Below are 7091 nucleotides of genomic sequence, written 5' to 3'. Positions count from 1 at the left end.
AAAAAACTACATCCCTGTTTGTCATTGTATGAGTCCATTAATCTGTATTACCATATCTATCTTGAAAGTGCTGTATTTTTACACCTGATTAATTGATAATTGGTAAAGTGAATGGTATGTAAAAAAAACTACATTAACTTTTCAAATATTCATTTCTAGTTAACGTTAATTTTAAGTTTAGCATTAAATTAAACCTGCAAGTTGCTATTTAATCACCAGTGAGATTTTGAAGTTAGTCTCCCACCAGTACTTATACAACTGGGCTCCCAAAGCAGCACAAATTGAAGACAAGGGGGCCAAATGCAAAATTAATAATTATATAGGCTTATTTAACTATGACACAACAGCACCACCTGGTGAGATAAATGTGGACTACACTATGACCTGCAGACGCTCAATGTCACTAAAGGAGGTCAGGAGATTCATGTGAGCAAACAAGACTGTTTCCAGGTGTAATGTAGGAGGAGACAACTACAAACATTTCCATATAATAGTTCCCTTTTTATGATATGATTCTTTCAACGTTGATGTAGGTTTGAAAGGGGAAAGGCTGAGCCACATGGGGAACTAAACAAATCACATCATTCCTCTAAAGATAGAAGACACTTGATATGTCCCCTCACTGGTTGTACAACACTTTGGTCAATGTTTGTTGTTTTTAAATGTGTTCTATAAATAAACTAAACTTGAAACCAACACATGTTTAATTTGGCTGCACAAGCAACTAATGACTGACTGACTGAATGTCCCCGGAAAATTACGCATATGGGTACTGATAATCCCCTCGGCTCAGGCGCTCGTGGTATCACCTTCTATGAGTCATCAGCACGGCGTTGATTTGCAAGTAGGATGTCAAACTAAAATAAAATGAATGTGAAAAGATCAGTGTGAAGTCTGTATTTGTCCTGAGGAAAAGCGGAGAAATGAGTTGAAAATGAATATTAAGCAGCAGCACTGTTAGTTGTTCCAAATAAAAGCATCTGGGGCTGCAACTAACAGTTATTTTTATTTGGGATTAAACTGCTGATTATTTTCTTGATTAAATGATGAAACGTTTTGCCTATATAAGGTCAGAGAAATCAAAGTCAGTCCAAAAAAATACCATCATGATATCATAAAGCTCAATCAAGTCATCAATTCATTGCTTGTTTTGCACAATCAACAGTTCAAAACCTAAATATACTCTGAGACTGAAAGCTCTTAGTTGACCAGGAAACAATCTCTCTGCAGTGTCCATTTAGTAGCTGTTCTGGAGCTTTTGATCATATCATCTCAGACAGATGGAGCTGCCCCGTTGTCATGGAATTAAAGATGTTCAAATTTTCCGTTTTTTGAGCACTTTAGGACTTCTTGTGCATGTTGTCTTAGAAGTTCAGTTTGAAAGATATTTTGTTTGTATTTAATATCAATAATAATTGCTTTATTTGTCCCGTGGGGAAATTGATATATAACTACACAGTAACATAAGGGAAAATGGCGACCTTTTGACCTTTGTGCAGGTTTTTGGGGGACCTTAACATGCAACTAGGTACACCAAATGTGGGTCAGTTGTTCTCTGCAAGCCCAACTTTGAGTTGCAAGAGGTTCCAGCTTTATTTAAAAACATAAAAATACAGTGAAATGACCTTAGCCGTATCCGAATTATCAACTACCAAATGGGAAACTTTCTGCTACGGCGGTCAGGACAGTTGGACCCCATTCAAAGGTATTCCAAATGACAGAGTTGATAATTAGGATTGGGAAACTTTTTGTCATACCAATCATTTCACTGGATTTTTATATTTTTTTAATAGAGCTAGAAAATTGGAACCGTGTCCAACTAAAAGCTGGGCTTGTAGAGAATAACTGACTCAAATTTGGTGGACCTGTCTGCATATTCAGGTCCCAAAAAAGGTCAAAAGGTCGCCAGATTCCCTAATTTTACAGTGATTAATTGTCATATTTTCTCAGAGAATGGTCCCAAAAGACCCCACCGCGGCATCTAGAAAAAAAGTTGGTCCTTTTGAAGAACTAAGGTGATGAGAATGTGAGTGTCTAATGGTTTTACTCCCTCTGTAAAAGTTATAAAAGCGGTCTGACGGAGGGGGAAAAGGCAAAGAGGTTGAGACGGTCAATCTCCCCTGACTCCATTGGGAGGAAAATAAGTAGGATCTATATGTATGTGTGTGTTGTATGATTCAGCAGGTCAGCAGGGTGAGGTTTTTCATCTTTTTCATGGGCCCTCTGCTCCAGTAAGTGTGGATTTCCTGAACAATAGTTACCAAGCGGTTATCAAGTCTGACTTTTACCTCGGAAATGTATTGAAATTTGTGAAATATTTGAAGGCGAGCCCTCGTCTGAACCAGGTTGACTAACATCCCTGGCCAACATCACCACAATCACCTGACAAGATGTCCTGGGTAATTTCCTGGGAGAGCCTCAACAGGTACCAGCTGGCCGAGGGAAAGATCTCCAGCTACTGGTTAAGCCTGTCCGCCCAACATAAAGTGATGTGTGTCTCTGTCCAAGGTGCTGAAGCTGCTCTCCATTGACGTGATTTCAAGGTGCGGCAGAACCTACAAAAGAGAGCCCCCCTATTACAAATTTCTGCTTCATGTTCTTGGTAAAATTGTCTCGATTAACTAAATTATGTTATTTTTCTTGGAATGGAATCATAAATTATTGATAATAACTTAATGTTGTACAGTATATGGCCTTGATACAGAACAGCAGAGGTCATGTATGTGTCAGTAAAAACATTGTAGTCTTGTGATCTCCACAAATCTGTGGATTGTTCATGTTGTGACAACGTCAGTGCTGGATTAACCCACTAGGGGGCCTCAGGACAAAACTGAGCTGTAGGCTCCTTAGCAAGGCAGACTACTTCAGATGGTCTGTTGAGCTCATAGACTGTAGGCTATATGTTGAATTTGAGCAGGTCATAATAGTTTGAATATTACATTTTTTCAAATTAAAATTTTTAATAAAAATTGACAGTCCTATTGCATATTTCTATTATCACTCTATTACATCCACTGCTATTGATTATTGTTATTAGTCCTATTTGTATTACTACTTATAACTGCTGTGCTATTATTATTGTGGTTGCTGTGCATCTCTTTCTCTCTCTCTCTCTCTCAACCCATCCGGTCAAGGCAGATGGCCGCCCACCCATAAGTATATCATTTTACATTTTTATGTGAAAATACTCTGTTGCAAGTAAAAGTCCTGCATTCAAAATCTTACTTGAGTAAAAAGTACAAAAGTGTTAGAATCAAAATATACTTATTATTATTATTATTATTATTATTATTATTATTATTGTTATTGTTATTATTATTATTATTATTATTATTATTATTATTATTATTATTATTATTATTATTATTTATACTTAAATAATAAATAAATAAAGTATGTATTATTCAAAAAGTCTCATGTCAGAATAATATGTATTATGTTATTGGATTATAATTATTGATGCTTTACAATACATCACATTAATATTGCAGCTGGTTATGGTGTGGCAAATCTTAACTGCTGGGCAGCTTAATCTACAATTATATGTCATAATTTATTGGTTGATTCAGATTGTTAATACAAAATATAAATCTGTAAAGTCACTAAAGCTGTCAGATAAATGTAGTGCAGTAAAAAGTACAATATTTCCCTCTGAGATGTAGTGGCGTAGAAGTATAAAGTAGTAGAAATGGAAATAATCAAGTAAAGTACAAGTACCTCAGTAGTAAATGTACTTAGTTACATTACAACGCTGACTATTGCTTAGTGTTTTATTCCCCCTCTCAGCCCTCCCTCGTTTCCTGTCACATTTCAACCATCCACTGTTGATTATAGTCAAAAACACCCCTTAAATAAAAAGCATAAAGTCATCTGGTTTAGTTGTCAGACAGCTACATGTGTAGACAGACTTCCTCCTTAAATGTGCATAACTATCACAGCCAGAAGAGTGACTGTAGAGAGTTTTTGTTGGCTGTTTATGGGAGTATGAGAAGAACCCTGGGGGCCCCATGCAGCAAAATGCAGGAATGCATCCTGCCCTGGGAGGATTTCTGTGTTAAGACATGACTTATTGGCGTAACATAGATTGCTTAGCTGTGACGATAGAGAACAGGAATATAATTAAAATATGGGCTGACATGAAAAATTAAGCTGTTCGTTATTTAGCCGATGACAACTGAAAGAACTGTCTTAAGAAAATCTGTGAACACACATTCTGCTATGTGTCACCTCTTTAACCTCTGTAACATCTGGTTCAGGCTTTGCAAGGGCTGCTTTGTGTTGCATCTTCTTTCTCTTCTATGCTGTCGGTGTGAATGTGAACTTTCTACTTTGGTGAAAACATTGGATGGTTGATGAGATGTAGAGACATATTATATTGACGGTCCCCAGAGGATGAATAAGCTCTTCCTGATTTCCCCTCGAATCTATGATCTCATAGCATGAAAAACAATCTGTAATGGTGCTGTTATACTAAGCCTATTTATATTAGCCATTTTTGAGAGTTATGAATATTTGACACTGTATATGCTTTTTATTATATCTTTCTTTCTTTCTTTCTTTCTTTCTTTCTTTCTTTCATTGTCTTTCTTACTTTATATCTTTCTTTATATCTGTCTTTATTTCTTAATGTCTCTCTTTATTCTCTCCATCCTACTTTACATCTTTGTTTCTGTCCTTTTTTTCTTTCTGTATTTATTTTTCTTTCTTTCCTTCTATACCTTTCTTTCTAAATATATTCATTATGCCTTTCTTACTTTATATCTTTCTTTATTTCTTAATGTATTTCTTTATTTTCTCCATCCTATACTTTACGTCTTTGTTTCTGTCCTTTTCTTTCATTCTGTATTTCTTTTTCTTTCTTTCTTTCTTTCTTTATATTTTCATTATGTCTTTCTTACTTTATATCTCTCTTTATTACATAATGTCTTTCTTTATTCTCTCCATCCTACTTTACATCTTTGTTTCTGTCCTTTTTTTCTTTCTTTCTTTCTTTCTTTCCTGTCCTAGCCTACTTTTTTTCCATCCTTTTTTTTTTTTTAAATTCCATTAAATCTTTCTTTCGGTTTGTCTTTATTTCTTCTCTCTGTCCTATTTTCATGTCTGTCATTTCGTTTCACTTTCTATCTTTCTATACCTCCTTTCTTTCTTTATATTTTCATTATGTCTTTCTTACTTTATGTCTGTCTTTATGTCTTTCCTTATTCTCTCCATCCTACTTTACATCTTTATTACTGTCCTTTCTTTCTTACTTTCTTTCTTTCTTTATACCTATACCTTTCTTTCTGTCCTTTATGTCTTCTTCCTGTCCTAGCCTATATTTCCATCCTTTTTTTTTAATTTCTTTAAATCTTTCTTTCAGTCTGTCTTTCTTTCCTCTTTCTGTCCAACCTTACATCTTTCTTTCTGTTCTTTTTTCATTTCATTTCTTTCTTTCTTTCCTTCTTTATGTCTATACCTTTCTTTCTTTCTTTCTTTATCTCTGTCATTCTTTGTCTTTCTTTCCAACTTTGTGGCAAGTCTGTACTCGGCAGTAGAAAGCAAAGCAGGGCATACTCAACATTCCTAAGGAGTGTCTGAGAGTCAAACTACTCTGACAGGCGGAAGAAGGAAAGAGTCACACACACACACACACACACACACACACACACACACACACACACATACACAGTCTAAAGAACCCATATTAATATGTTGTGTGTACATGCAGATATACTCTCCTCGGTGTGTTTCCAGTTATTAAAGGACTTTATAGGGATAAAATGTGCTCACAGTTCACAGAGCACAGAGGATGTGGGGAAACGCCCGTAACAAGCACACAACTACTTACGTATGACATCACTTTGCCTGACTCACAGCTGGGATAGTCACCGCATCAAATGCCAGCTTGCCCCATGAAAACCCATAACACACATCCGGGCTAAGAAAGATCCGCAAGAAACTGGCCACCATCTTGGCTCATTAGATACATTCAGTGAATTTTTTATTTATTTTTTATTATTATTTCAAAATGACAGTATACATAGTAACAGCAGAAAACATTAAAAATATTGTCATACAAAAGAAGCATAGTGAAAACATAAACAAAGAGCTGTGACAAACATAAAAGGACAACAGAAATGAAACAAAACCAACACAAAATAAAAAATAAAAAAAAACACACAATAAACAGAAATGAATAATTAAATAATAATAAAAAAAGCGAGAATATGAGAATAATTTCACTTTAAAAACTTTAAAGATATTGCATACATTCAATGTTTTCATCGCTTTTTTGTTTGTGAGGAAGAAATTGTTGACAGATATAATTCCATTTCTTTCATAAATACAAAGAAATTAGACTTTTTTGGGGGTAAATTTACACTTGTGAATTTGGAACTTCGAGAGAATTAAAATTAAATGAATAAGAAAAAATGCATTACTGTCTTTGTCACTGTAATCATAGCAACCAAATATATAATTTATATTAGTGCAGTGCAAAATCTGAGAAAATGTTAACAAGTATAAAAAATTATAATTATATTATTATTATTTAGTTTTGTAAAAAAAAAATGAAAACCGTAACAAGAAACCGGCCGCCATATTGGCTCATTATCTACGTTCCATTCAGTGGAAGTAATTGAGAGCTTTGAGCCAAAATGTCCGAGTCACTTACGCAGTAACATTCTGTCAATCTAAAACATGCCCCTTTTTAGCCTCTCGATGTTTGCGAAGGATAGCCAATCACATTCGAGTGCTTGATGAAATGACAGCGGTGTTGACCAATCAGAGGCGTGAGTTTTGACAGAAGGGGCGGGAGAAAGGCGTGCCTGGGATAGTCACCGCATCAAATGCCACTAGGAAAGATCCGCAAGAAACCGGCTGCCATCTTGGCTCATTAGCTACGTTTCATCCAGTGGAAGTAAATGGAAACTTTGAGCCAAAATGTCTGACTAACTTACCCAGTAACATTCTGTCAATCTAAGACACGCCTCTATGTGATAGCCAATCATATTCGAGTGCTTGATAGAATGACAGCAGTGTCGACCAATCAGAGGCGTGACAGAAGGGGGCGGGGCGAAAGGCGTGTCTGTTTGGGAACTAGGGTGTCGCCG

The sequence above is a fragment of the Sebastes umbrosus genome, chromosome 18 (assembly GCF_015220745.1).
Source record: "Sebastes umbrosus isolate fSebUmb1 chromosome 18, fSebUmb1.pri, whole genome shotgun sequence".
Taxonomy (NCBI): domain Eukaryota; kingdom Metazoa; phylum Chordata; class Actinopteri; order Perciformes; family Sebastidae; genus Sebastes; species Sebastes umbrosus.
The sequence above is the reverse complement of the archived record's forward strand: the minus strand, read 5'-3'. Positions refer to the sequence as shown.